The sequence below is a fragment of the Bos taurus genome, chromosome 10 (assembly GCF_002263795.3).
Source record: "Bos taurus isolate L1 Dominette 01449 registration number 42190680 breed Hereford chromosome 10, ARS-UCD2.0, whole genome shotgun sequence".
Lineage (NCBI taxonomy): Eukaryota > Metazoa > Chordata > Mammalia > Artiodactyla > Bovidae > Bos > Bos taurus.
This window is the reverse complement of record NC_037337.1, coordinates 67,787,010-67,810,508: the sequence shown is the minus strand read 5'-3', so window position 1 is coordinate 67,810,508 and position 23,499 is coordinate 67,787,010. Positions and strand designations below refer to the sequence as shown.

The 23,499-nt window shown below is 40.4% G+C and overlaps 1 protein-coding gene across 4 annotated transcripts in view; it reads right to left on the bottom strand.

Moving 5' to 3' along the window:
* Positions 1 to 23,499, bottom strand: part of FBXO34 (F-box protein 34) — an 82,396-nt gene that overhangs the window by 25,105 nt on the left and 33,792 nt on the right. The window contains 1 exon segment of one of the 4 annotated variants that reach the window (NM_001081611.1): positions 10,119 to 10,203. The exons of 2 other annotated variants lie outside the window; for them this stretch is intronic. The gene's annotated coding sequence lies outside the window, so the exon portion shown is untranslated. 4 annotated transcript variants of the gene reach the window in all.

Below are 23,499 nucleotides of genomic sequence, written 5' to 3'. Positions count from 1 at the left end.
ACACTGGGGAATGATTTGAGTAAGATATAAATTTCATGTTTGCTTATGTAGGATTTCTTCTGTAAGAAACAACAGCTGCTGCTGCTGCTAAGTCGCTTGAGTCATGTCCGATTCTGTGCAACCCCATAGATAGCAGCCCTAAAGGCTCCTCTGTCCCTGGGATTCTCCAGGTGAGAATACTGGAGTGGGTTGCCATTTCCTTCTCCAATGCATGCATGCATGGTAAGTCGCTTCAGTCGTGTCCGACTCTGTGCGACCCCATAGACGGGCAGCCCACCAGGCTCCTCTGTCCACAGGATTCTCTAAGCAAGAATACTGGAGTGGGTTGCCATTTCCTTCTCCAAGAAACAATAGGTGCACATACAAAAACTGCTCTCGGTTGATGCCAGCAGCATAGGGCACACACACACGCACAGAACTCAAACATCTTTTTTAAAACTTTTAAAAAACAGATGCACCATCTGTACTCTTTTCCTGGAAATTTGAAATATTCTGCCCAAGTTAGCTATGATGCCTCAGGGCTCCTCAAACAGTTTGGGAACTAACAGTCTAGGCTCCCCACACCCCCAGGGGTAACGGTTAATAAATTAACCAACACACTGTGCAAAGTGGCTAGCCCCCAACCTTTCAGATTTGTAAACTGACTATCTGAAATCTCTGCTTGGATATCTAATAAGCATCTCAAACTTTCCTTTTTTCCTGATATAACAATTAAACTTATGCTTTTAGGGGGTTCATCATTATCCATACAGAAAATGATTTGGCTAGTCTAAAATCAATTATACTTTGATTTTCCTAAGCTCTTTAATTCTACTCATAAGCTAAAAGATTAGATAAAATCAGGGTAGATGTTTCAGGTGACAAATCTCAAATCACAATCTATCTTTTTTTCTTCCCACCAACGTTCTTCTCAGATCTTAGCTTTAAACCAACTGTTAAGGAAAATCTCTAAAGACACAGGCCCCAAACAACATTGTCCCATAGAAAGATCTAAGACAAGGCACTTCAAAATCTAACCACAACATGTTTATACCAAAGATTACCTGTGGCCCCCACCTACACAATTTGGCCCAAATCTAAAAGTTACTTTTTGGTGATTAACCCTGGTGGCCGAGTGGTTAAGACTCAGCTCCCACTAAAGGGGTAGCAAATCTGATCCCTAGTCAAGGAACTAAGATCCTCCATGCTATGTGGTGCATCAAGTAAATAAGTAAATATCACTTCTAACCTTCACCTTCTTTGATTCTCTAGTCCCCTAGACCTTCTTTACCAGTCATCTTCAATGTGGACTAGAGGGTGGAGTGTGGTAATCATATTAATGAGCCTTATTAATAGGAAGCTACTTGATCATCCTCAAGCAGCAAGTAGAGCCCACCAAGATTTGTTTGGAAGTGATGGAGCCTCTCAACTCCAGATTTTAGATTTTACTTCTTCTCCTTTGCAAACTACCTCAGTTCTATTTTGTGCGCGCTGAGAATGTTTAGACACACCTTGAGCCGGCCTGCAGTCTCACCTATGAAGAGGTATTTGGATTGTTTTTAGGTCCTTTTGAAAAGTAATGGAGTTGGCTCCTTGTTACTAGGGTGATGAGAGCCCTAGAAACAGATATAATTTCCAAATGAAAATTCAAAGCATTCTGTAGCTTTGTTTTTTTAATCAGGAATGAGGTAGGAGGACCAGCAGAGGCAGTTATGGAGTATATTTATAAACATGTAAAGGAGTATGCTTCTTAACTCTGAATAACAAGATTTTAAATTGCTTAATTTACAGGAACAAATGAAGGGACTAAGAGGACTGAAGAAAGTAAACGTCTGTTGTTGTTGTCTCTAAGTAGTGTCCGACTCTTTGCGACCCCACAGACTGCAGCATGACAGGCTTCCCTAAACTCATGTCTGTTGAGTTGATGATGCCATTCAACCATCTTTTCCTCTGTTGCCCCCTTCGCCTCCTGCCTTCAATCCTTCCCAGCATGCTAGAGTGTATGTTAACATGCACAGCTCTACACCATCACTGAACTTGGCACTATAGAAATGTCCAGAACAGAGGTTCTCAGATTGGTTTTCTGACTGGTCTGAATGGGAAGAAATGGGAAGAAAAATCCACTGAAGTAACCAAGAATCAACCAAAGCACCAGTATTATAGTACCAAGCCCAATCTTCCAAAACATTAACAGTTTAAAGGAGAGATGCCACATCTTAATAAATTCTTAAAAGAAAATAATATTCCAGCACCTATTCCTAATTCTAAAAAATAGTTCTTAGCAAACTAGAGATAGAGTAAAAGTTTATCTTAACAAAAGGATTCTACCAGAAATTTACAGAAAATAGCATACACACTAGCAAAACATTAAAAATACTCCCTCTCAGAATCAAGAATGAAGATGCCAGCCATATTACCAAAAAAAAAAAGATTGAAACATTGAAAGAAAATCTGTAATTATTTGCACACTACATGTTACGGTGCTTTCAAATTAAACAATCACATTAAAAACTATTTGGTTTAATAGTACAAAAACTTATTATATAAAAGATCAAAATTAAAAACAAAAACAGAACATTTTAAAAAGAATTACCACATGACCCAGCATTCCAACTCCTAAGTATGTACCCAAAAGAGGTACTTAAAAAAATACTGTGCACAAGTTTATAGCAGCACTACACTTGAATAGCCAAAGGGGAAAACAACCCAGATTTCCACCAGTGGATGAACAGATAAATCATAATATAAAGAAAAAATGGATTATTATTTAATAATTGACACGGGTTCAATACCTGATCTGGAAAGATCCCACAAGCTGCAGAGCCTGTGTGTGCGGGAATGCCAAATCGCTTCAGCCATGTCTTGACTCTTTGCGACCCTATGAACTTGTAGCCCACCAGGTTCCTCTGTCCATGGGATTCTCTAGGCAAGAACATTAGAGTGGGCTGCCATGCCCTCCTCCAAGGGATCTTCCTGATTCAGCGGTCAAACCCAGGTTTCCTGCATTGCAGGCAGATTCTTTACCATCTGAGCCACCAGGGGAGCCCCAACTAAGCCTGTGCACCACAACTGTTGAGCCTGTGCCCCAGAGCCTGGGAGCTGCAACTACTGAGCCTGCGTGCAGCCACTACAGAGCCTGTGTTCCGCAGCCACTGAGCCCACACACCCCAGAGCCTGTGCTCCGTAACAAGATGAGCCACTGCAATGAGAAGCCAGCACACCACAACCAGAGAGTACTCCCCCCTCACCACAATAAAGAAAAGCCTGGGACTTCCTTGGTGGGCCAGTGGTTAAGAATCTCTGCTTCCACTCAAGGGAGTGCAGGTTCCATTCCTGGTTGGAGAACTAAGATCCTGCATGCCAAATGGTAAGGCCAAAATAAAAATTATTTGTTTAAAAAGGTGAATCTTATGGTATGTGATTCTTATCTACATTTTAAAAGTAGATGAAAAAGAATAAGATCTGAACTGGGAAAAACATAAAACTCTTAAAAAAAATTATGCTAAGACTATAGTAACCAAAACAGTATGAAGCAGAGCAGAAACATGTAAGGAGTTCAAGAAAACAGCAATCTAAATGATTAGACGCACAGTGAGTGGAAAAGCAGAATGTCTGAATAAACTGAGAAAACCAAATATCTGAGTAAAAACGTAGATGCCTACTACACCATAAAAACATAAAAGTGCCAGACTGAATAAACTGCAAAATTTAATACTGTCAGTTATGAGAAATGATTTTAAAGTCTTAGTGGGAAGTAACTCCTTAACGGTATCAGACTTTATTTTTGGGGGCTCCAAAATCACTACAGATGGTGACCACAGCCATGAAATTAAAAAACGCTTACTCCTTGGAAGGAAAGTTATGACCAACCTAGATAGCATATTCAAAAGCAGAGACATTACTTTGCCAGCAAAGGTCCGTCTAGTCAAGGCTATGGTTTTTCCAGTAGTCATGTATGGATGTGAGGAGTTGGACTGTGAAGAAGGCTGAGCGCCAAAAAATTGATGCTTTTGAACTGTGGTGTTGGAGAAGACTCTTGAGAGTCCCTACGTCCCTTGGACTGCAAGGAGATCCAACCAGTCCATCCATCCTAAAGGAGATCAGTCCTGGGTGTTCTTTGGAAGGACTGATGCTAAAGCTGAAACTCCAGTACTTTGGCCACCTCATGCGAAGAGTTGACTCATTGGAAAAGACTCTGATGCTGGGAGGGATTGAGGGCAGGAGGAGAAGGGGACGACAGAGGATGAGATGGCTGGATGGCATCACTGACTCAATGGACGTGAGTCTGAGTGAACTCTGGGAGTTGGTGATGGACAGGGAGGCCTGGTGTGCTGTGATTCATGGGGTCGCAAAGAGTCGGACATGACTGAGCGACTGAACTGAACTGAAGCAAAAAACACAAAACACTGAAATACCTGACTAAATACAAATTTTAAGTATCTACTTGGGGCAAAGACACCATAAAGTTAAAGACAAGCAAAAGACTGGGAGAACATACACACAAAAGGTTAATTATGTGCAATATATACAAAAGGTTAATTTCCATGACATTAAATAGTTCACCCGGGCCAATGGGGGAGGGATGAAGTGTCACTATTTTAGCATAATATTTTAGCACAATGGTGTAAAACAAAAATGAAAAGACTATAGTCTGCAAAATAGATAGAAAGGTATATAATGCCCAGCAAACTGGATGTTTTGAAGCTGAGTTAGGGACATGTATTTTTTTCACATCTATTTTCAATGTTGTTTGAATTTCTGACCACAGAATGCTAATTTTATAATGGCAAAATAATTTTAGAGGAAAGTCTGAAAGGCAAAACTTTAAGTAGATGAGGGCCACTGAAGATTTTTTTTTTAAGGGAAATATAACATGGTTAGATTAGTTTTTCTGACATATCCCTGGAGCAGCTTTACAAAGAATGGCTATGAAAAGCACCAGTTTGGAAATATGACACGTAATGATTCATTTCTCTATTCAACAAATGCTGAACACCTATTGGGGCTCAGCACTGAGCTAAGCACTGGAACCAGTTAGAAATGTTGCAAGTTGTCTCAGCAAAAGATCAAGTATGCTAGGTATATTATACTTTGGGCACTGGTATAAGGGATGTAAGGCACCATTTGAAAGGCATCTGTGGATAATATTCTTCTGATACTCCTTATATTACAAGAGGATCAGATATTCCTGATAATATAATCCACTTTTGACAACTCAAAAAAGCAAAAAGCCCGTATCAGCCTGTTTTTACAAGTAACTGTCTTGTTTTCAAGATTCTCTGACTTGATAAAGTCCATGTTCTAAAAATCTTTGAATACAGAAATTTCAAAGGCACCCCTGGTCATTTTCTCTGTATCTTTTTTTTTTTTTTTTTTTCCATTCCTTGGTTTTGTCAAAAGATGACTTAAAAAAAAAAGGACACAATATTAAGAGTCAACCCAAAGGAAAAACATTTTAGTGACTCATATTAGAGATATTTTTAATTGTGATTTAATCTGCATTGGTTTCTTTTTACAGTTGACATGTTCCCATTTTATCACACCCATCTGCTATTGCAACAGCAAGCCAGTTTTAACAAAAGACCATGACTATACATAAAAAATGTTTTAACCTTTCTCATCTTAAAATACATTTTTAAAAAGTGTTCACCAAATGAAGGGAGGCACGAAAAAAACAAAACCCTTGCTGATAACTGACAAACAATTAATCCTACCATTTATCTTGCATGCTCAGTCGCTCTGTGGCCCTTTGGACTATAGCCCGCCAGGCTCTTCTGTCCACGGGATTTTTCACGTGAGAATATTGGAGTGGATAGCCTTTTCCTCCTCCAGGGCATCTTCCCAACTCAGGGATGGAACCAGCATCTCCTGCACTGGCAGCTTCTTTATTGCTGAGCCATTGGAAAAGTCCCACCATTTTGCTTAGGGTATGTCAAAACCTTTGACTGTCTGGATCACAATAAACTGTGGAAAATTCTTCAAGAGATGGGAATACCAGACCACCTGATCTGCCTCTTGAGAAATTTGTATGCAGGTCAGGAAACAACAGTTAGAAGTGGACATGGAACAACAGACTGGTTCCAAATAGGAAAAGGAGTTCGTCAAGGCTGTATCTTGTCACCCTGTTTATTTAACTTATATGCAGAGTACATCAAACGCTGGACTGGAAGAAACACAAGCTGGAATCAAGATTGCCGGGAGAAATATCAATCACCTCAGATATGCAGATGACACCACCCTTATGGCAGAAAGTGAAGAGGAACTAAAAAGCCTCTTGATGAAAGTGAGAGAGGAGAGTGAAAAAGTCGGCTTAAAGCTCAACATTCAGAAAACGAAGATCATGGCATCTGGTCCCACCACTTCATGGGAAATAGATGGGGAAACAGTGGAAACAGTGTCAGACTTTATTTTTATGGGCTCCAAAATCACTACAGATGGTGACTGCAGCCATGAAATTAAAAGACACTTACTCCTTGGAAGGAAAGTTATGACCAACCTAGATAGCATATTCAAAAGCAGAGACATTACTTTGCCAACAAAGGTCCGTCTAGTCAAGGCTATGGTTTTTCCTGTGGTCATGTATGGATGTGAGAATTGGACTGTGAAGAAGGCTGAGCGCTGAAGAATTGATGCTTTTGAACTGTGGTGTTGGAGAAGACTCTTGAAGAGTCCCTTAGACTGCAAGGAGATCCAATCAGTCCATTCTGAAGGATATCAGCCCTGGGATTTCTTTGGAAGGAATGATGCTAAAGCTGAAAGTCCAGTACTTTGGTCACCTCATGCGAAGAGTTGACTCATTGGAAAAGACCCTGATTCTGGGAGGGATTGGGGGCAGGAGGAGAAGGGGATGACAGAGGATGAGATGGCTGGATGGCATCACTGACTCGATGGATGTGAGTCTGAGTGAACTCCAGGAGTTGGTGATGGACAGGGAGGCCTGGCATGCTGCGATTCATGGGGTCGCAAAGAGTCGGACACGACTGAGCGACTGATCTGATCTGATCTGATCTGATGTCAAAAACACGAGAGGTGTGGCAGCAGCTCCAAGTTACACCACTACCTGAGAGCTAACTGCTTAATCATGTGGGGCTGAGGAAACAAACTCCTCCGAGGCTGCTGGTTAAGCAGGCAATCACCATCACCTTGACAAAGTCAAGTGCCTGAACCAGCTTTTCTTAAAGGTACCATAACGCTACCACAATTCTCCCCAAACCATGCCAACAAGGTCCCCCATTTTTATAATTCCTATCTCAAATGCATGCTGTGGGAAATGCCAAGCAAAATGCACGTCAGTTTCTGAGGAAGTGATTACGGCAAGCATGACAGTTAAGACCTAGATACCCCAAGGCAGTTCCAATTTCACAGTATTTTATTGTTTTCACATAAGATGCCTGTTTTAAATATGTTAGTCAAGATGGTTTTTACCCTAGCTTTATTTTATTTATTGTCTCACTTTGGCCACGCCGGGTCCTCACTGCACTGCTCGGGCTTTCTAACTGCGTCACGTGGTCTTAGTCACTCCACTACATGTGGAATAGTAGTTTCCCAACCAGGAATTGAACCTGCATCCCTGCATTAGAAGGTGGATTCTTACCCACTGGACCAGGGAAGTCCCTCAAGATGATGTAAGTTATACTTGTGAAAGACTTTTTAGTACGAATAAAGTTCAAACCCCAGAAAAAATTCTTTCCAGACTCTTGGTGGTGCATACTCAGTTGTGTCCAACTCTTTGCAACCCTTTGGACTGTAGCCTGCCAGGCTCCTCTGTCCATGGGATTTTTCAGGCAAGAATACCGGACTGTGTTGCCATTTCCTTCTCCCAGGGATCTTTCCAATCCAGGGATCCAACCTGAGTCTCCTGCATGGGCAGAATCTTTAATGCTGAACCATCAGAGTAGCCTCAGACTCTCTGTAAAGAACATATAATCATATGGAAAAAACCTGGCCTAATCCCCAAGCCATCCTGAGAAAGAGCAGCATTTCTTCCCAGAGAGATCACCAGAAATTACAACGGATTTTAAAACACAAAAACTCCTTTGCCAAGAGAAGAAGGGGACAACAGAGGATGAGATGGTTGGATGGCATTACTGACTGGATGGACATGAGTCTGAACCAATTCATAGAGACAGTGAAGGACACAGAAGCTTGGTGTGCTGCAGCTCATGGGGTCACAGAGTCAGACCTGGTGCCTGAACAACAACAAATAATAACAACAAAAAACCCCAGTCCACAGCACATGCAAAGTGATTGGCCTCTATCTCATAAACAGAGGGGGGAAATCCTCTAGTTAAAAACACAAAAGACGATGAGGGAAGGAGGAAAAACTGAAGACTGAAAAAGGGGGCAATAAGCAGCACTTATCAGAGCCCTTTCAACAGAAATTTTTAACAACTGGATATTGCTATAACCATTTTCACAGCTTTGAAAAAGAAGGTTCGCCTAGACATCTAATCTAATTTCACATGCAGAGCATCAAATATTTATTCCTTTTACATCCTGTCAGATATCTGTTCCTTTTAGCCACAACTGTCACTGCCCTGAACCACAAAAAAAATTTTAATATATGTAAATAGCTGCATTCCTTGAATCCAAGAGAAAGTGTCTGAGAGGCCCACAACTCCCTTCTGAGACATTACAAACAGTTTCTTTCACTTTAGTTGCTACACTGGTATCCGAACACCTTTCAACTCTTGCCTTACCCAAAAGGCAACCATCAGCAAACAGACAAAGGAAAGCTAGTGGACCAAGAGGCGGCCTGGTGTAAAATTAACAGCAGTGAGAGTCTAACCACCCAAACACATCAAATCTAATGGGGAGATGAGCGCACTGAATCTGAGCAGAAGTTAGGAGTGGAGACAAAGTCATAAAATTGGAAGACTCACTGCATGAGGGAGCAATAGACGTTTGCCACGAGAGCAGATGAGGTGACCAGGTCGCCAGATCCAGCCACTTGTTGGGCAACTGGAATGGCTACAGAATCTAGGACAATTAGGTACTATGGTTCCAATTCTCTGTAATACCAAACTATATGACCTAAAACTGCCCTGTATTTCTGTATGTCCCACACATCCATATGAAAAGCTAACAACATCTACTTACAGATGGTTACTTCTTTTTGGAAACGAAAAATATTCTAGAATCAGTAGAATCTTTTCCTGACTGCATTTATGCATGACCTGCAAATCAGGAGGCTGACTAAGCCTACTGAGAACTCCCTTAAATTGTTGAGTCTACTTTTACCTAATCTTTTTTTTCCCCCAAGAATTGGACGCCAGACTTCTGGGTAAAGATGATGGACTAAACACATAGCTATTCACTGATCCTTCCCAGAACACCAAGGGATTCCTTTTCTTTCTTTTATTTTAATAAAACCCCACAGAGATGAAGAGAACTGAAGATTACAGCCACAAATTTTTGAAAGCTGGAAAATAAATGGTTAAGGGGTAAAGGACCCAAAGACCCAAGAAAACTGAATCCTAAGGTAAGCATCAAGGAACAGGCCTCCAAAAGGCTCAGTGGGGATAAATGGGAAGAATTAACAGAAAATCTTTCTGAAATGCAATTCTCAGGTACCCCTCCACTCTCTCAGGCAGGCAGATAAATGCCTTTCCTTCACCTATGCAACACTGAAGGTAATCTAAGAAGGTTTATAAATAAACAGAGGTTTACATGGACTGGAGACCACTAGGTAAGGTGAAGACAGTGTAAGCTAACATATGTACTAGATTCCAGTCCCCAGTGTGTTGATAAACAAACGTCTAACAACTGGCTGGGGTCTGGCGAGCAGAGGAAGTGGGGGAAACAAGGGTAGTTATTTGTAATATTTGCTGCTTACCATAGCTGCTTTAAGCAACCAATGTCACTAAATGCAGAATTCAGAAGAGATGCCTGTGACAACATGGTATTCCCACTCTACAGACAGATGTACATACTCTCAAGAGCATCCACAATTAAAAATGTAATACAATAAACAGAGAGTGGTGAGCTTTTATATTTATTAATTTTAATAGAACATTTAATAAGTCTGTATACAATCTTTAATAATTGTTGTATGTAGCAACTCACTCACAAAGTTCCTGAAAACAACTGTCTCTGATGTGCTAGTACTACCCACTAAGCCCAGACCCCTTTGTCAATACCTTTCTCAAAAGACTGACAGCCAGGCCTTCACTTCCAGGCAGTGATTAGAAGAGACGTCTCTGGGGAATTTGCCCAGTGATTAGTCTACAAGGAAAAATATAAAAATATTGACAAGTTCTCAAACTATATTTGACCAGCCAGATCATCCTACTTCAAAGCTCACAATTGCTAAGTCCTACTTGCACGTTCAGAGCTTCCAGTCAGCTTCTTAGGATCCAACTCTTAAATATCAGGAAACAGCCAAGCATTAGACATTCTAGTATAAAAAAATAGAAATGGAAATAGGAAAAGAAAGCTGAGAGACCTGGGCAGTCATACAGCACTCTGCACTTTGAAGAGCTCCACATTAGGTTTGATGCTCTGCTGTTGCTGTCTTATAATGCTTTAATAATGTTAAACAAGGGGCCCCACATTTTCACTCTGTACTCAGCCCTGCAAATTATGTAGCTAGTCCTGACAGAGACTATACAGGCAAAAGAAAATTCTGGAGAGAAAGACAGCGTTAATATTTTCAGAAATATAGCACAAAATAATATAAACATGAAGCAAGAACAGTATGTTAAAAAAAAAAAAGGACAACAAAGAGAGAATCAGAAAGTGATCACAAGCATGCTTCCTTGCTAATTTAAACTGTAAGAGCTGAAATGAAAAACTCAATAGAATAGCATAAGAATTCTGGAACATGAGTCCAGGAGGTCCAATATCTGAATAATAAGAGTTCAAAAGGAGATAAAAAGAAAAAAGGGAGAAGTCATCAAGAATGTGTCTGTGATGCAGGAGACCTGGGTTCAATCCCTGGGTCAGGAAGATCTCCTGGAGAAGGGAATAGCAACCCACTCCAGTATTCTTGCCTGGAGAATTTCATGGACAGAGGCACCTGGCAGGCTTCAGTCCATGGGAATCACAAAGAGTCAGACACAACTGAGCAACTAACACACATCAACAAAACAGTTTCGTGACAGAAAGGATTCATCAAGTGCTCAGCACAATGGATGGAACCAAACTCACACTAAGGTATATTATTGTGCAATTTTAAACACTGAGAAACAAAAGAACTGATCACATAAATAATTAGGAACTTAATGACTTCGGCTTCAAGAACAATGCAGTAAACTTGGAGGAAACTATAAAACAATTAAGTCATGCCTTGAAAATTTACAAGCTAGAATTCTATACCCAGCCAAACTATCAATTAAAAGTAAGGACAGAGTAAGATGGGTTCAGTCATTCAAAGTCTCCAAGCTGATTAAAAATCAAACCTTCCCTTTCTCAGGCAGCTATTGGAGAATACGTTCTGACAAAGTAAGACACAAGAAGATATGAGATCTAAAAAACTAGAACTCAACACAAAAAGGAAGAGTAACCCTAAGATGCTGGTGAAGGGAAGACCCAAATAAGAGGTACACATAAAAACAATGGGCAACCAGTCAATGTGGGACCATATACTCAGGAATTTGAGAAGCTAATAGAACACCTTAAGTGTTGGGATTTCCTGAAAGGAAATTTGGGCAAGTTGCAATCTGAACTGTAAAAGGCATTAATATAAAAGTAAGCAACAACAAAGAAAAACAGAAATTCACAGAAAACCAAAATTGTATAGAAAAGTAAAAGTGTTCACAGCTTGTTAAATGGCTTAACTGTGAATAGCACATTCACTCTTAACTGTGTAAACACTGAACACTGATCTAAGCAGTTATGAACACCTATACCAAGATGGGAAAAGAAAAAAGGTACCTGGAGACGTGGAAAAAGAACTATATCTTCATCTGCCATAATAGGAAATAAAGATAATACCGAAAGCTGAGAAATCAAGAAATCAGAATACAAGAATGCTATTAAGAATGACAAGGTTCAGAACTTGCTATCCCAAAATACAGTGCCTTGGCATAGTGATTATTTTAAGCTGAAGAAATTTGAGAAATGACAGGTGCAGGAAGGACTAACTGACCTCTTTGGACTCTGAAGCAGGTCCTAAGACCCTGGTGTGAGAAAGGCCTTCCCTATACCTGGAGGAAGGGAGGATCCTTATTTCTGAAGATGAACAGACAAAGAGAAATTCAAAGTAACTGGCCTTGTTAAGCTTCCCATTTATTAACCATAGCTCATATTATTTTGTCCTATCACATTCTTCCATGACTTTCTACTCTTTCAAACTCAGTATCAAAATGCTCAGGCCTGGATTTCCCTGGGAGTCCAGTGGCTAAGAACACACCTGCCAATGTGGGGGACAAGGGTTGATCCCTGTTGTGGGAAGATCCCACATGCCAAGGGGCAACAAGGCCCCTGTGCCACAACTACTGAGCCCACGCTCTAGAACTCGCATGACTTTACAAGAGAAGCCACTGCAATGAGAAGACGATGTACCACAACTAGAGAGAAGCCCCACTCACTGTAACAAGACAAAGTCCATGCATGGCAACGGAGACCCAGTGCAGCCGTAACTAAATACATACATACATGTGTGTGTTAGTCGCTCAGTCCTACTCTTTGCAACCCCACAGACTGTAGCCCGCCAGGCTCCTATATCCATGGAATTCTCCAGACAAGAATACTGGAGTGAGTTATCATTTCCTTGTCCAGGGAATCTGCCAGACCTAGGGCTCAAACCTGGGTCTCCCGCATTGCAGGCAGGTTCTTTATTGTCTGAACTACCAGGGAAGTCCACAAATAACTACATGCTGCTGCTACTGCTGCTAAGTCACTTCAGTCGTGTCCAACTCTGAGCGACCCCATAGACAGAAGCCCACCAGGCACCCCAGTCCTTGGGATTCTCCAGGCAAGAACACTGGAGTGGGTTGCCATTTCCTTCTCCAATGCATGAAAGTGAAAAGTGAAAGGGAAGTCGCTCAGTCGTGTCTGACTTAGTGACCCCATGGACTGCAGCCTACCAGGCTCCTCTGTCCATGGGATTTTCCAGGCAAGAGTACTGGAGTGGGGTGCCATTGCCTTCTCCAAATAACTACATATACACATTAAAAAAAAAAAAAATGCTCAGGCCTAACCACTTCTTCAGGTTTTCATTTCCTTATGTAGACTCATCACACAAAATCTATATTATCAATAAATAAATGTGTATGCTTTTCCTTTGTTTGTATGTCTCTTGTCAGTCCATTTACAGGATCCTAGCTACAGAACCCAGGAGGACAGTAGGAGAAAGAATTTTTACTCCCCTCCAAGAACACAGAGGTAAGAATCAGCTATAAGAAATTAAAGCGTTTGCCTCTAGGGAAGAAGTGGGGGATCAAGCGGGAGAACTGCTGCTTTTCAAAACAAGTCTTATAGAGCTATTGAATCATTAAACTATGCATTTAACACACTGATAGAAAAAATACAAAACAAAAACATGAGAAAAACTAGCACCAAGTTCAGCTTGATTTAGTTCATGATTCTTTTTTTTCAGATTACAAGTTTTCCCAATAAGAAACTGTTCTCCTTTCATTTGTTGTATTTCCCATTTTTCTACAGTTGATTACTCATACAATAAAAAGTTAATAATCATCTTCCTACTGTCTGATATTCTAAGTCATCTGCAACTCCAATTATTATTTTGGGATATTCCTACATCATATGATACCCAACCTGGCCCAACTCAGGAAAAGGTAGCAGTTGTCCTTCACGGAGTTACCACAGCAATTTATACCAAATGACTTCCTATCGCACAAAGGGTTTCCCTCTGCAAGCCTACAATTCTGTCAAAACGCTACAAAAAGACTAAACTTAACCCTGTAAGAAATTCAAATAAAAAACACAACAAACTCGAGAATGAGCATTTAAGGGGCAACAAATTCAATTTTTTTCATATCTTTATTACCCTAAACACTAAAAGATTTCAGTACATATAAATTACAAAAAGTGAAGTCACTCAGTCGTGTCCAACTCTTTGCAACCCCATGGACTATAGCCTACCAGGCTCCTCTGTCCATGGGATTTTCCAGGCAATAGTACTGGAGTGGATTTCGATTTCCTTCTCCAGGGGATCTTCCCGACCCAGGGATCGAACCCAGGTCTCCCGAATTGTAGACAGGCGCTTTACCGCCTGAGCCACCAGGGAAGACCAAATTATAATACACAACATATTAAATACAACTGATAGCATTTAGTATTTATTTTTAATCTTTCTTTATATGGCTGTCAGGTTGACCTTCACTAGCTAGTAAAGTTATTATACAGTCAGTTTACAAAACACAATTCAGATAAGTAAATGCTGTCACATCCTCTTGTGCACCTCCAGATGAGGGTAGTCATGGTCAGCACAGGATATTTAAGGAGGAATCTGCTTACCACAGAGAACTGAGACAATCTGTAGACAGATATACTCCAGTCAAAGCAGCTACACATGTTTTCACTTATTCCTTTAAGAGTGATTTGATTTGTTTGGATTTGGTATAGAATCACTTCTGGATTTAAGGAAAATGAAACAAGGTTTTACAGCTTGCTATGTTATGTTATGAGCTTGTTATGAGTGCTGCACTCAATATGTCAGCAAATTTGGAAAACTCAGCAGTGGCCACAGGACTGGAAAAGGTCAGTTTTCATTCTGATCCCAAAGAAAGGCAATGCCAAAGAATGCTCAAACTACTGCACAATTGCACTCATCTCACACGCTAGTAAAGTAATGCTCAAAATTCTCCAAGCCAGGCTTCAGCAATACATGAACCGTGAACTTCCTGATGTTCAAGCTGGTTTTAGAAAAGGCAGAGGAACCAGAGATCAAATTGCCAACATCTGCTGGATCATGAAAAAAGCAAGAGAGTTCCAAAAAAACATCTATTTCTGCTTTATTGATTATGCCAAAGCCTTTGTGTGGATCACAATAAACTGGAAAATTCTTCAAGAGATGGGAATACCAGACCACCTGACCGGCCTCTTGAGAAACCTATATGCAGGTCAGGAAGCAACAGTTAGAAGTGGACATGGAACAACAGAGTGGTTCCAAATAGGAAAAGGAGTACGTCAAGGCTGTATATTGTCACCCTGCTTATTTAACTTCTATGCAGAGTACATCATGAGAAACGCTGGGCTGGAAGAAGCACAAGCTGGAATCAAGACTGCTGGGAGAAATATCAATAACCTCAGTTAGGCAGATGACACCACCCTTATGGCAGAAAGTGAAGAGGACCTAAAAAGCCTCTTGATGAAAGTGAAAGTGGAGAGTGAAAAAGTTGGCTTAAAGCTAAACATTCAGAAAACGAAGATCATGGCATCTGGTCCCATCACGTCATGGCAAATAGATGGGGAAACAGTGGAAACAGTGTCAGACTTTATTTTTTGGGGCTCCAAAATCACTGCAGATGGTGACTGCAGCCATGAAATTAAAAGACGCTTACTCCTTGGAAGGAAAGTTATGACCAACCTAGATAGCATATTCAAAAGCAGAGACATTACTTTGCCAGCAAAGGTCCATCTAGTCAAGGCTATGGTTTTTCCAGTAGTCATGTATGGATGTGAGGAGTTGGACTATGAAGAAGGCTGAGCGCCAAAAAATTGATGCTTTTGAACTGTGGTGTTGGAGAAGACTCTTGAGAGTCCCTACGTCCCTTGGACTGCAAGGAGATCCAACCAGTCCATCCATCCTAAAGGAGATCAGTCCTGGGTGTTCTTTGGAAGGACTGATGCTGAAGCTGAAACTCCAGTACTTTGGCCACCTCATGCGAAGAGTTGACTCATTGGAAAAGACTCTGATGCTGGGAGGGATTGGGGGCAAGAGGAGAAGGGGACGACAGAGGATGAGATGGCTGGATGGCATCACTGACTCGATGGACATGAGTCTGAGTGAACTCCAGGAGTTGGTGATAGACAGGGAGGCCTGGCGTGCTGCAATTCATAGGGTCGCAAAGAGTCGGACACAACTGAGCGACTGAACTGAACTGACTGATGTTATGTTAGCAGAAGGGGACGACAGAGGATGAGATGATTAGTTGGCATCACCGACTCAATGCACATGAGTTTGAACAAGCTCCGAGAGGTGGTGAAGGATAGGGAAGCCTGGCATTCTGTAGTTCATGGGGTCGCAGAGAGTCGGACATAACTGAGCGACTGAACAACAAAATATTGGTAGGCAAGTGGCTGTGAAGAAATCCTAATCAAAAAAGATTCCTTTTGCACTTAAAATTGAGGTGGGATAGACATACCTGAAGTCATAGTTAATTTACATTTCTCATCTCTGTTTTGCCTAATCATGGATTTGTAGGATTATGAACACTCCTCACACACATACCTCTAAAGCCAGTAAAATATGTCTTTGACATTAAAAAAAAAAACACCCAAATTTTCTCAAACTGTCAACAAAAACAGGTTGCTGCCAGAAGAATCTCTTTGTCAAAGTCAAATTAAACTTTGCCAGTACACACAAAGAACATACTTTCAGATGAGTGGCTGTCAACCAACTTAATCTTAGAACACTCAAAACTTCATGTTCACACTAGAGTGCTTTAGGTAAATAATACTAATCTCTTCCGGCTTCTAGGTAGCTTACAGCCTTAGTAAAGTTCATTTGGTTTCTTGCCACCTTTATCCATCCCCATCTAATCTTCCCCTCCAAAGCAGCTTTTTCCGTCATGTTTTGTTTTTGAAACAGCTTGTTTTTTCCACCCTAGGTTTTCCCAAAATATTTCAGGGTTCTGACAATTCTGCCAGTGACTAAATCTCCTCCTGGGAATAGCTGCCTCATTATCACTATTAAAAACAGTCACTCCTAATACTGACTGATAAGAATCTGGAAACTAGTTGTAACTTTGGGAATGCAAATCCCACCCTATCCAATCTAAAGATAAATGTATTACAAATGGAATAACAGACTCCTCACAGGACAGAACTCAAGCAGTCTTTGTGTTCCATTTAAGCTATTGAGTTTTGTGTAATCCTAATTCTGACTAATATGAAGAATTTACCATTACCTTTCTCATAACCTATTAATATGTAAATTACTAAGAGTCAAGCAAGCATAAAAGAAAAAAGGGAAAAAAAAAATCACAACCCACACTCAACACAAAAACTCAGCAGCAAATGCCCTTATGTTTTTAAGGTAATACTGCCTTCCAACTGATCTCCTGTTTCAGAAATATTTTGTGCAGTACATGTGTTGTGTGGGTAACTTCTGTTCTTGGCAAGCTAGTGCTCCTGGCTTGGAAAATCAACAGCAGATAACCTAAAGTAAGAGGTCTTTTCCTATATCCTTCAAATGGAAGGACTACTTAGAAACCTAATTCTTCCAAAAAAGATTTACAAACTAGAGATGATCATGAATTTACTTCCATCATCATCATTCTGCTTCTATCTAGCTTACTTAGTATTTGTGGAAAGTTACATAAGCATAGTTCATTATTCTGGAAACGTGTAAGAGCAATGCAGAGATGATTCCCCCATCCATACACAACCCCCTAAAAAAAGCAATGTCCAAAAGCTCTTTCAAAACCAAAATCAACGTGGGCCATTTTGCAGTGAAGGCAGAGAACATGTAACTCAGGGGTATGTAACGATTTTGTGGTATAAATTCCTTTGGCAGTATGCTAAGACTACAAACTGGAATATTTTTTAAAGCAAAAATACATATACTGAGAAAATCTATTATATGGTTATCAAAATATTTAAAATTCATATAATATTCAATAAATTTCTTTTTTAACATATAACAAGCACTAACAAGTCTATTAACTACCATAATTTCCAAATTATGACCAACATAAATGATATTTTCAAGGTATCTATAACAACTACAATATGATATAAAAATATGATGTCAATTGATGACAGTCACAGGGATTGCTAACTTGCTGTGGTTTGTAGGTACACTTCAGTCAGAGATTAGTGAAAACAAGTAACTAACGTTTTTCTCATTCAATCTCACAGACCCTTGAAGCTTTTAAAGTATACTCATCTGGAGCACTTAAAGAGGTATTTAGAGATTACTTGGTTCAACCTCTTCATTTTAAAGGTAAGGGAATTAAGGAGGAACTGATGACACTGATTGCCTGAAGTACATTCATTCCCAATCACTGAGTTCTATTTAAAAGTAAACCACTGTTTTCTTCTGAAAACCTGAATCTCACATCTAGGCCTACTAAGAACTTGCTTCAAACTTGCACCTCAGTTACATCGTCTGTAAAATAAAAATAATAATCCAACTTTGGAGGAACTTTAATGTGAAAACCAAATTTAATAATCCATGTTAAAATACTACAGCAGTACCTTTAAGGGTAAGGCTAATTATCAATTAATTCCATGAGAAATCAAAGGCAAATTATTCTTATTCCTTCAGTTCAGTTCAGTCGCTCAGTCGTGTCCGACTCTTTGCGACCCCATGAATCACGCCAGGCCTCCCTGTCCGTCACCAACTCCCGGAGTTCACCCAAACTCATGGCCATCGAGTCGGTGATGCCATCCAGCCATCTCATTCTCTGTCGTCCCCTTCTCCTCCTGCCCCCAATCCCTCCCAGCATCAGAGTCTTTTCCAATGAGTCAACTCTTTGCATGAGGTGGCCAAAGTACTGGAGTTTCAGCTTTAGCATCAGTCCTTCCAAAGAACACCCAGGACTGATCTCCTTTAGGATGGATGGACTGGTTGGATCTCCTTGCAGTCCAAGGGACGTAGGGACTCTCAAGAGTCTTCTCCAACACCACAGTTCAAAAGCATCAATTTTTTGGCGCTCAGCCTTCTTCATAGTCCAACTCCTCACATCCATACATGACTACTGGAAAAACCATAGCCTTGACTAGATGGACCTTTGCTGGCAAAGTAATGTCTCTGCTTTTGAATATGCTATCTAGGTTGGTCAAAACTTTCCTTCCAAGGAGTAAGCGTCTTTCAATTTCATGGCTGCAGTCACCATCTGCAGTGATTTTGGAGCCCCAGAAAATGAAGTCTGACACTGTTTCCACTGTTTCCCCATCTATTTGCCATGAAGTGATGGGACCAGATGCCATGATCTTCGTTTTCTGAATGTTTAGCTTTAAGCCAACTTTTTCACTCTCCACTTTCACTTTCATCAAGAGGCTTTTTAGGTCCTCTTCACTTTCTGCTGTAAGGGTGGTATCATCTGCCTAACTGAGGTTATTGATATTTTTCCCGGCAATCTTGATTCCATCTTGTGCTTCTTCCAGCCCAACGTTTCTCATGATGTACTCTGCATAGAAGTTAAATAAGCAGGGTGACAATATACAGCCTTGACGTACTCCTTTTCCTATTTGGAACCACTCTGTTGTTCCATGTCCACTTCTAACTGTTGCTTCCTGACCTGCATATAGGTTTCTCAAGAGGCCGGTCAGGTGGTCTGGTATTCCCATCTCTTATTCTTTAGTATACCTTAAATATCCTCAAATTCTAATTTATTCACTACATTAAATATGCTATCAAATGGATCGCCCAAAGGACAAACTGACCCTAAAACTAAGACACTTCAAGCAGAAAATATGTTTAGAACGAAAAGTACTGGCTTTGGAGTAAGACTATTACAAGCTATGTGCCTGTAATTCTATGGGAAATACTTGTTTTTATCTGATCCTCCAATTCTCAATTAGTAGTAAGAATAAATGTTAACAACCATACATATAAGACTACCATAATTAAATGTCAGTCCATGAAGAATATAAGATTCAAAGATAACCTCATAACACAGTAAGGAAACTTTTCTGATTTCTGCATTATGGATATTCACTTTCTCTTCCACATTACTTGATAAGATTATTTAAAATAGGATAAAGTATAGCACAAGTACAGAGAAGGCAATGGCACCCCACTCCAGTACTCTTGCCTGGAAAATCCCATGGACGGAAGAGCCCGGTGGGCTGCAGTCCAGGAGGTCGCTAAGAGTCGGACACGACTGAGCGACTCCACTTTCACTTTTCACTTTCATGCATTGGAGAAGGAAATGGCAACCCACTCCAGTGTTCTTGCCTGGAGAATCTCAGAGACAGAGGAGCCTGGTAGGAGGCCATCCATGGGGTCGCACAGAGTCAGACACGACTGAAGCGAGTTAGCAGCAGCAGCAGCAGCAGCATAGTACAAGTAATATCCTTACTTCAGTACAGCATCTCAGTAATCTAAAACAAAGCCAATCAAATAGCCAGCAAGTTTTTTCCCATTGAAACTCCTTGTCAAAAAAAATTAATTACATATTAAAGACAGTATTACTGTGCATTGAAAAAGGAAGGGAATTAAAACTAAACGCTATCCCCAAACTTCTAAACCAGACAAAAGCAAACAAACATTTGGAAGACAATAGTCACACAAAATAATTTAAGCACATATTTAAGTATGCAAGTGGGGGTAAAAAGGCCAATAAAGGCAAGGCTACTCAAGTTCTCCCCACATATTCTGTCCTGCCTGCCTCCACAAAAGAATTCAGTGGCCGACTGTAGACACGTCAAAGTTATATGCAGACATTTTAGTTGACTAGGAACAATATACAGAAAATACAGTAGATAGTCCTGGGAACACAAAAGGATCATAGTCTAAAGTAGCTTTGTTAAACTAAGGAAAAAAGAATCATTATCTGTCATGCCCTCCTGTCACACCCTCTTATTTGTAGTCATAACTGCAAGCTGTTTTAAAGACAATGGCAATGTTATTAAAGGTACCTTCATGCTGTGCCAAAGCACATATACAGAGCAATTCAGAACAATCAGTCTTACTTTCATAAAAGCAAAGGTTGCAGCCAAATGAAATGGGTGGATACCATATTAAACAATCTTGGAATTAGCTAATAGGATATGGGAAAAAATGATCCTAATGCCGATGCTAAATTCCCTTCCTTCTTTACACACAAAAAAATTTTTCCTATTTGAAAAGCACTAGTCAAGAAAGATTTCATTTACTAAGACCTAAACACAGCCTGTTTTTAAGCACAAAGATGCTTATTATTTCCTTGTATAAGATATAAACTTAAAATATAAGCACAGGGGTTTCCCTGGTGGCTCAGTGGTAAAGAATCTGCCTGTCAATGCAGGAGATATGGGTTTGAACTCTGATCTGGGAAGATTCCACATACCATGAAGCAACTAAGCCCATGCACCACAACTACCGAGCCTGTGCTCTAGAGTCCCGGGATTGCAACTACTAAGTCCACTTGCCCCAACTAATGAAGCCAGTGTGACTAGAGCCTGTGCTCTGCAACAAGAGAAGCCACCGCACTGAGCAGCCCATATACTGCAACTACAGAGTAGCCCCACTCATCACAACTAGAGAAAAAGCCTGCGTACCAACAAAGACCCAGAACAGCCAAAAACTTTATATACATATATATATGTGGAAACCTTTAAATATAGACACTAATAACGCTAAAGAAAATCAGGTGTTTTATAAACATTTAATGAAAGTGAAGAGAAGGCAATGGCACCCCACTCCAGTACTCTTGCCTGGAAAATCCCATGGACGGAAGAGCCTGGTGGGCTGCAGTCCATGAGGTCGCTAAGAGTCGGACACGACTGAGTGACTTCACTTTCACTTTTCACTTTCATGCACTGGAGAAAGAAATGGAAACGCACTTCAGTGTTCTTGCCTGGAGAATCCCAGGGACGGGGGAGCCTGGTGGGCTGCCGTCTATGGGGTCGCACAGAGTCGGACACGACTGAAGCGACTTAGCAGCAATGAAAGTGAAAACTGAACGAAGACAACAAGTAACAGTAAAACCTAATGCTTTGTTTGTTGCAGTTATTCTACTGCTCTATTCCTCAGGAAACAAATTATTCTCCCACTGGGTTTCCTGGCTCTGTTTTCCTAATTATAATGAAGTTTAAAACATGAAGCAATTGTTTTCGTCAGGCTTCTCTAGTGGCACACAGGCTCAGAAGTTTCTGCACATGGACTTAGTTGTCCCGTGGCACGTGGGAACTTGGTTCCCTGACCAGGGATCAAACCCTCATCCCCTACATTGGTAGGCAGGTTCTTAACCACTGGACCACCAGGGAAATCCCTAAGCAATTGTTTCTGGAAGTTCAGTAATCGCATAATTGTATGGCTTACTTTCAGAGAATAAACGAATTGCTTCTTAAACAACTAGGAAGAGGAGGACTGTGCATTATATACATGAAAACATTTAAGCAGGCCTTTCAGCAAGAATGTAAAGTTTATTTGATAAAACAACTATTCTTTACTACTAGACTACACAGATTTAAAATGCACTTTATTCGTCACTGTGGCATGTCAATATTTTAATCAATTGAATTCAGTCTAAATTAATTACGTTAGTTAATGCTCTGTTAACTGGCTTCAAGGCAAAAATCAGAAAAGGAACAAAGAAAGAGCTTAAACAATGATAGGACTATAATTACATGAACATAACCTTATACACACATATAGTACTATTAGTAGTAAAACAGAAACATGAGAGACAAAATTCAAGTCTTAGGAGAAATTTCACTACCAAACTGATTCAGTGAAAACTTTTATACAGCAATTTAATAGCTTGCATTTAAGATTCGTATTTATGAAAGATGTTTTTAGATATAATTTTAATGCATTAATTAGCACTTAGACGTTAGGTCAACAGCTAATACAACAGAAATCTATTGCTCAAACCAAACGGAAAGAAGAGTGTCTTCTCAGATATGCTGTTTTTAAAAGAACCCCACAAGAATTTAAGCTCTTCCTGGGCAGCTTCTCAGAAGGTATAGTATCTACTGCCCTATTTTGCTCTAAGAAAAGGAACCGTTTATGAAAATTTCTGCCAAAAATTCCAAGGTAGATAAAATTCAAAATTTTAATAAATCTTTTTAAAATATTCATTTTGAAAACCAGGTTTACACAGAGCTCCAAACCTAGAAAAATGATTAAAATAAAAATAGGCTGGAGGTGCTTCCCTGGTGGCTCAGTGGTGGGGAGTCCATCTGTCAATGCTGGAGACCCAAATTCAACCTCTGATTGAGGAGGATCCCACACGCTGCAAAGCAACTGAGCCCAAGCACAACTACTGAGCCTGCTAGAGGCCAGGAACTGCAAGTACTGAAGCCTTGTGCCCTAGAGCCTGTACTCCACAAGAGAAGTCACCTCAATGACTATGCACCGCAACTAGCCAGGAGTCCCCGCTCGCTGCAACTAGAGGAAATTTCACGCAGGAAAGAAGATCCAGCACGGCCAAAAATAAATCAATTAAAAATATGTTGGAAACTTCCAGTGGTTCAGGTCAGGAAACTAAGATTCCACATGCCACACTGCATGGTCAAAAAAGAAAATAAATAAAAATAAAAAATAGGTTGACCACATAAATTATAGGCTATTTACAGTGACTTTGGGCAAAATCATTTATCATTAAGGCTGCTTGCTGTTGCTGAGTCACTAAGTCATGTCCAATTCTTTGAGACCCCATGGACTGCAGCACGCCAGCCTTCCCTGTCCTTCACTATCTCCCAGACTTTGCTCAAACTGATGTCCATTAAATTGGTGAT